We start from the raw sequence: 7,623 nt of genomic DNA on the forward strand, positions 1-7,623 counted from the left end.
CCACTGGGGCGGTCCAAGGGCGAGGAGCACGGAGCTCGGTCAGGGCTGTCCCAGCAGAACTTTTTGAGGGTGGACGGACACGCCCGCGGGCAATCAGGTGTTGCGGGCAGGCCCCGGGGGCAGGCCCTGCTGAGTCCCCGAGCGCCACCTGGGTTCCTGCCACCACCCTTGGGCCGGGATGAGGTGCCACCTTGTGCGTAGAAGCCCTGCACACAGGCAAGAAGCCCCCCAGGCCCGCGGCGCACCCGACCCTGGAGCCCCCTGGCCGGCTGCAGCCACAGGGAACGGGGGTTCTGAGTTGGCAGGCCCCATTCCCGAAGCATCCACGGGCACTTCCCGAAGGGCTGACACCTGCTGCGCCTCAGCAGCCAGCCAACCTCCCTCCCTCTGGCCGGGCACTGCAAGCCACACAGCCACTTGTGTCCCCTGTGTCCCTCCCTGGAGGCCGCAGCGCGTTTTGGGTTTTGGCGCGGACGGGCCCCTCTCGGCTTCCGTAGCCATTTGCCCCCGGAGCCTGCCAGACCCCTGGCTCTAGGAGGCTGCCCAGGGGCGCTGCCAACAGCCCCCAGGTGCTGGCTAGCCGCCTCGGCCGGCCATGGGGGGAGCACACACACCTGCGGGTGTCCCCGGGCCGCACACACGAACTGCCCCGCGCTTCCCGGCGTTGCAAATAGGCCCCCCGGGAAGCCCCACCCGCCCTAGGGGCTTGTCGGGCGGGGCCGACGCACGGTGGGTGAGTGGGGAGGGCTGCTGCTGGCACACACCCACTCCTGAAGCCCACTGGGGCGGTCCAAGGGCGAGGAGCTCGGAGCTCGGTCAGGGCTGTCCCAGCAGAACTTTTTGAGGGTGGACGGACACGCCCGCGGGCAATCAGGTGTTGCGGGCAGGCCCCGGGGGCAGGCCCTGCTGAGTCCCCGAGCGCCACCTGGGTTCCTGCCACCACCCTTGGGCCGGGATGAGGTGCCACCTTGTGCGTAGAAGCCCTGCACACAGGCAAGAAGCCCCCCAGGCCCGCGGCGCACCCGACCCTGGAGCCCCCTGGCCGGCTGCAGCCACAGGGAACGGGGGTTCTGAGTTGGCAGGCCCCATTCCCGAAGCATCCACGGGCACTTCCCGAAGGGCTGACACCTGCTGCGCCTCAGCAGCCAGCCAACCTCCCTCCCTCTGGCCGGGCACTGCAAGCCACACAGCCACCTGTGTCCCCTGTGTCCCTCCCTGGAGGCCGCAGCGCGTTTTGGGTTTTGGCGCGGACGGGCCCCTCTCGGCTTCCGTAGTCCATTTGCCCCCGGAGCCTGCCAGACCCCTGGCTCTAGGAGGCTGCCCAGGGGCGCTGCCAACAGCCCCCAGGTGCTGGCTAGCCGCCTCGGCCGGCCATGGGGGGAGCACACACAGCTGCGGGTGTCCCCGGGCCGCACACACGAACTGCCCCGCGCTTCCCGGCGTTGCAAATAGGCCCCCCGGGAAGCCCCACCCGCCCTAGGGGCTTGTCGGGCGGGGCCGACGCACGGTGGGTGAGTGGGGAGGGCTGCTGCTGGCACACACCCACTCCTGAAGCCCACTGGGGCGGTCCAAGGGCGAGGAGCTCGGAGCTCGGTCAGGGCTGTCCCAGCAGAACTTTTTGAGGGTGGACGGACACGCCCGCGGGCAATCAGGTGTTGCGGGCAGGCCCCGGGGGCAGGCCCTGCTGAGTCCCCGAGCGCCACCTGGGTTCCTGCCACCACCCTTGGGCCGGGATGAGGTGCCACCTTGTGCGTAGAAGCCCTGCACACAGGCAAGAAGCCCCCCAGGCCCGCGGCGCACCCGACCCTGGAGCCCCCTGGCCGGCTGCAGCCACAGGGAACGGGGGTTCTGAGTTGGCAGGCCCCATTCCCGAAGCATCCACGGGCACTTCCCGAAGGGCTGACACCTGCTGCGCCTCAGCAGCCAGCCAACCTCCCTCCCTCTGGTCGGGCACTGCAAGCCACACAGCCACCTGTGTCCCCTGTGTCCCTCCCTGGAGGCCGCAGCGCGTTTTGGGTTTTGGCGCGGACGGGCCCCTCTCGGCTTCCGTAGTCCATTTGCCCCCGGAGCCTGCCAGACCCCTGGCTCTAGGAGGCTGCCCAGGGGCGCTGCCAACAGCCCCCAGGTGCTGGCTAGCCGCCTCGGCCGGCCATGGGGGGAGCACACACACCTGCGGGTGTCCCCGGGCCGCACACACGAACTGCCCCGCGCTTCCCGGCGTTGCAAATAGGCCCCCTGGGAAGCCCCACCCGTCCTAGGGGCTTGTCGGGCGGGGCCGACGCACGGTGGGTGAGTGGGGAGGGCTGCTGCTGGCACACACCCACTCCTGCAGCCCACTGGGGCGGTCCAAGGGCGAGGAGCTCGGAGCTCGGTCAGGGCTGTCCCAGCAGAACTTTTTGAGGGTGGACGGACACGCCCGCGGGCAATCAGGTGTTGCGGGCAGGCCCCGGGGGCAGGCCCTGCTGAGTCCCCGAGCGCCACCTGGGTTCCTGCCACCACCCTTGGGCCGGGATGAGGTGCCACCTTGTGCGTAGAAGCCCTGCACACAGGCAAGAAGCCCCCAGGCCCGCGGCGCACCCGACCCTGGAGCCCCCTGGCCGGCTGCAGCCACAGGGAACGGGGGTTCTGAGTTGGCAGGCCCCATTCCCGAAGCATCCACGGGCACTTCCCGAAGGGCTGACACCTGCTGCGCCTCAGCAGCCAGCCAACTTCCCTCCCTCTGGTCGGGCACTGCAAGCCACACAGCCACCTGTGTCTCCTGTGTCCCTCCCTGGAGGCCGCAGCGCGTTTTGGGTTTTGGCGCGGACGTGCCCCTCTCGGCTTCCGTAGTCCATTTGCCCCCGGAGCCTGCCAGACCCCTGGCTCTAGGAGGCTGCCCAGGGGCGCTGCCAACAGCCCCCAGGTGCTGGCTAGCCGCCTCGGCCGGCCATGGGGGGAGCACACACACCTGCGGGTGTCCCCGGGCCGCACACACGAACTGCCCCGCGCTTCCCGGCGTTGCAAATAGGCCCCCCGGGAAGCCCCACCCGCCCTAGGGGCTTGTCGGGCGGGGCCGACCCACGGTGGGTGAGTGGGGAGGGCTGCTGCTGGCACACACCCACTCCTGAAGCCCACTGGGGCGGTCCAAGGGCGAGGAGCTCGGAGCTCGGTCAGGGCTGTCCCAGCAGAACTTTTTGAGGGGTGGACGGACACGCCCGCGGGCAATCAGGTGTTGCGGGCAGGCCCCGGGGGCAGGCCCTGCTGAGTCCCCGAGCGCCACCTGGGTTCCTGCCACCACCCTTGGGCCGGGATGAGGTGCCACCTTGTGCGTAGAAGCCCTGCACACAGGCAAGGAAGCCCCCCCAGGCCCGCGGCGCACCCGACCCTGGAGCCCCCTGGCCGGCTGCAAGCCACAGGGAACGGGGGTTCTGAGTTGGCAGGCCCCCATTCCCGAAGCATCCACGGGCACTTCCCGAAGGGCTGACACCTGCTGCGGCCTCAGCAGCCAGCCAACCCCTCCCTCTGGTCGGGCACTGCAAGCCACACAGCCACCTGTGTCCCCTGTGTCCCTCCCTGGAGGCCGCAGCGCGTTTTGGGTTTTGGCGCGGACGGGCCCCTCTCGGCTTCCGTAGTCCATTTGCCCCCGGAGCCTGCCAGACCCCTGGCTCTAGGAGGCTGCCCAGGGGCGCTGCCAACAGCCCCAGGTGCTGGCTAGCCGCCTCGGCCGGCCATGGGGGGGAGCACACACACCTGCGGGTGTCCCCGGGCCGCACACACGAACTGCCCCGCGCTTCCCGGCGTTGCAAATAGGCCCCCCGGGAAGCCCCCACCCGCCCTAGGGGCTTGTCGGGCGGGGCCGACGCACGGTGGGTGAGTGGGGAGGGCTGCTGCACCCACTCCTGAAGCCCACTGGGGCGGTCCAAGGGCGAGGAGCTCGGAGCTCGGTCAGGGCTGTCCCAGCAGAACTTTTTGAGGGTGGACGGACACGCCCGCGGGCAATCAGGTGTTGCGGGCAGGCCCCGGGGGCAGGCCCTGCTGAGTCCCCGAGCGCCACCTGGGTTCCTGCCACCACCCTTGGGCCGGGATGAGGTGCCACCTTGTGCGTAGAAGCCCTGCACACAGGCAAGAAGCCCCCCAGGCCCGCGGCGCACCCGACCCTGGAGCCCCCTGGCCGGCTGCAGCCACAGGGAACGGGGGTTCTGAGTTGGCAGGCCCCATTCCCGAAGCATCCACGGGCACTTCCCGAAGGGCTGACACCTGCTGCGCCTCAGCAGCCAGGCAACCATCCTCCCTCTGGTCGGGCACTGCAAGCCACACAGCCACCTGTGTCCCCTGTGTCCCTCCCTGGAGGCCGCAGCACGTTTTGGGTTTTGGCGCGGACGGGCCCCTCTCGGCTTCCGTAGTCCATTTGCCCCCGGAGCCTGCCAGACCCCTGGCTCTAGGAGGCTGCCCAGGGGCGCTGCCAACAGCCCCCAGGTGCTGGCTAGCCGCCTCGGCCGGCCATGGGGGGAGCACACACACCTGCGGGTGTCCCCGGGCCGCACACACGAACTGCCCCGCGCTTCCCGGCGTTGCAAATAGGCCCCCTGGGAAGCCCCACCCGTCCTAGGGGCTTGTCGGGCGGGGCCGACGCACGGTGGGTGAGTGGGGAGGGCTGCTGCTGGCACACACCCACTCCTGAAGCCCACTGGGGCGGTCCAAGGGCGAGGAGCTCGGAGCTCGGTCAGGGCTGTCCCAGCAGAACTTTTTGAGGGTGGACGGACACGCCCGCGGGCAATCAGGTGTTGCGGGCAGGCCCCGGGGGCAGGCCCTGCTGAGTCCCCGAGCGCCACCTGGGTTCCTGCCACCACCCTTGGGCCGGGATGAGGTGCCACCTTGTGCGTAGAAGCCCTGCACACAGGCAAGAAGCCCCCAGGCCCGCGGCGCACCCGACCCTGGAGCCCCCTGGCCGGCTGCAGCCACAGGGAACGGGGGTTCTGAGTTGGCAGGCCCCATTCCCGAAGCATCCACGGGCACTTCCCGAAGGGCTGACACCTGCTGCGCCTCAGCAGCCAGCCAACTTCCGTCCCTCTGGTCGGGCACTGCAAGCCACACAGCCACCTGTGTCCCCTGTGTCCCTCCTGGAGGCCGCAGCGCGTTTTGGGTTTTGGCGCGGACGGGCCCCTCTCGGCTTCCGTAGTCCATTTGCCCCCGGAGCCTGCCAGACCCCTGGCTCTAGGAGGCTGCCCAGGGGCGCTGCCAACAGCCCCCAGGTGCTGGCTAGCCGCCTCGGCCGGCCATGGGGGAGCACACACACCTGCGGGTGTCCCCGGGCCGCACACACGAACTGCCCCGCGCTTCCCGGCGTTGCAAATAGGCCCCCCGGGAAGCCCCACCCGCCCTAGGGGCTTGTCGGGCGGGGCCGACGCACGGTGGGTGAGTGGGGAGGGCTGCTGCTGGCACACACCCACTCCTGCAGCCCACTGGGGCGGTCCAAGGGCGAGGAGCTCGGAGCTCGGTCAGGGCTGTCCCAGCAGAACTTTTTGAGGGTGGACGGACACGCCCGCGGGCAATCAGGTGTTGCGGGCAGGCCCCGGGGGCAGGCCCTGCTGAGTCCCCGAGCGCCACCTGGGTTCCTGCCACCACCCTTGGGCCGGGATGAGGTGCCACCTTGTGCGTAGAAGCCCTGCACACAGGCAAGAAGCCCCCAGGCCCGCGGCGCACCCGACCCTGGAGCCCCCTGGCCGGCTGCAGCCACAGGGAACGGGGGTTCTGAGTTGGCAGGCCCCATTCCCGAAGCATCCACGGGCACTTCCCGAAGGGCTGACACCTGCTGCGCCTCAGCAGCCAGCCAACCTCCCTCCCTCTGGTCGGGCACTGCAAGCCACACAGCCACCTGTGTCCCCTGTGTCCCTCCCTGGAGGCCGCAGCGCGTTTTGGGTTTTGGCGCGGACGGGCCCCTGTCGGCTTCCGTAGTCCATTTGCCCCCGGAGCCTGCCAGACCCCTGGCTCTAGGAGGCTGCCCAGGGGCGCTGCCAACAGCCCCCAGGTGCTGGCTAGCCGCCTCGGCCGGCCATGGGGGAGCACACACACCTGCGGGTGTCCCCGGGCCGCACACACGAACTGCCCCGCGCTTCCCGGCGTTGCAAATAGGCCCCCCGGGAAGCCCCACCCGCCCTAGGGGCTTGTCGGGCGGGGCCGACGCACGGTGGGTGAGTGGGGAGGGCTGCTGCTGGCACACACCCACTCCTGAAGCCCACTGGGGCGGTCCAAGGGCGAGGAGCTCGGAGCTCGGTCAGGGCTGTCCCAGCAGAACTTTTTGAGGGTGGACGGACACGCCCACGGGCAATCAGGTGTTGCGGGCAGGCCCCGGGGGCAGGCCCTGCTGAGTCCCCGAGCGCCACCTGGGTTCCTGCCACCACCCTTGGGCCGGGATGAGGTGCCACCTTGTGCGTAGAAGCCCTGCACACAGGCAAGAAGCCCCCCAGGCCCGCGGCGCACCCGACCCTGGAGCCCCCTGGCCGGCTGCAGCCACAGGGAACGGGGGTTCTGAGTTGGCAGGCCCCATTCCCGAAGCATCCACGGGCACTTCCCGAAGGGCTGACACCTGCTGCGCCTCAGCAGCCAGCCAACCTCCCTCCCTCTGGTCGGGCACTGCAAGACACACAGCCACCTGTGTCCCCTGTGTCCCTCCCTGGAGGCCGCAGCGCGTTTTGGGTTTTGGCGCGGACGGGCCCCTCTCGGCTTCCGTAGTCCATTTGCCCCCGGAGCCTGCCAGGACCCCTGGCTCTAGGAGGCTGCCCAGGGGCGCTGCCAACAGCCCCCAGGTGCTGGCTAGCCGCCTCGGCCGGCCATGGGGGGAGCACACACACCTGCGGGTGTCCCCGGGCCGCACACACGAACTGCCCCGCGCTTCCCGGCGTTGCAAATAGGCCCCCCGGGAAGCCCCACCCGCCCTAGGGGCTTGTCGGGCGGGGCCGACGCACGGTGGGTGAGTGGGGAGGGCTGCTGCTGGCACACACCCCACTCCTGAAGCCCACTGGGGCGGTCCAAGGGCGAGGAGCTCGGAGCTCGGTCAGGGCTGTCCCAGCAGAACTTTTTGAGGGTGGACGGACACGCCCTCGGGCAATCAGGTGTTGCGGGCAGGCCCCGGGGGCAGGCCCTGCTGAGTCCCCGAGCGCCACCTGGGTTCCTGCCACCACCCTTGGGCCGGGATGAGGTGCCACCTTGTGCGTAGAAGCCCTGCACACAGGCAAGAAGCCCCCCAGGCCCGCGGCGCACCCGACCCTGGAGCCCCCTGGCCGGCTGCAGCCACAGGGAACGGGGGTTCTGAGTTGGCAGGCCCCATTCCCGAAGCATCCACGGGCACTTCCCGAAGGGCTGACACCTGCTGCGCCTCAGCAGCCAGCCAACCTCCCTCCCTCTGGTCGGGCACTGCAAGCCACACAGCCACCTGTGTCCCCTGTGTCCCTCCCTGGAGGCCGCAGCGCGTTTTGGGTTTTGGCGCGGACGGGCCCCTCTCGGCTTCCGTAGTCCATTTGCCCCCGGAGCCTGCCAGACCCCTGGCTCTAGGAGGCTGCCCAGGGGCGCTGCCAACAGCCCCCAGGTGCTGGCTAGCTGCCTCGGCTGGCCATGGGGGAGCACACACACCTGCGGGTGTCCCCG

The sequence above is a fragment of the Lepus europaeus genome, unplaced genomic scaffold (genome assembly GCF_033115175.1).
Source record: "Lepus europaeus isolate LE1 unplaced genomic scaffold, mLepTim1.pri SCAFFOLD_29, whole genome shotgun sequence".
Lineage (NCBI taxonomy): Eukaryota > Metazoa > Chordata > Mammalia > Lagomorpha > Leporidae > Lepus > Lepus europaeus.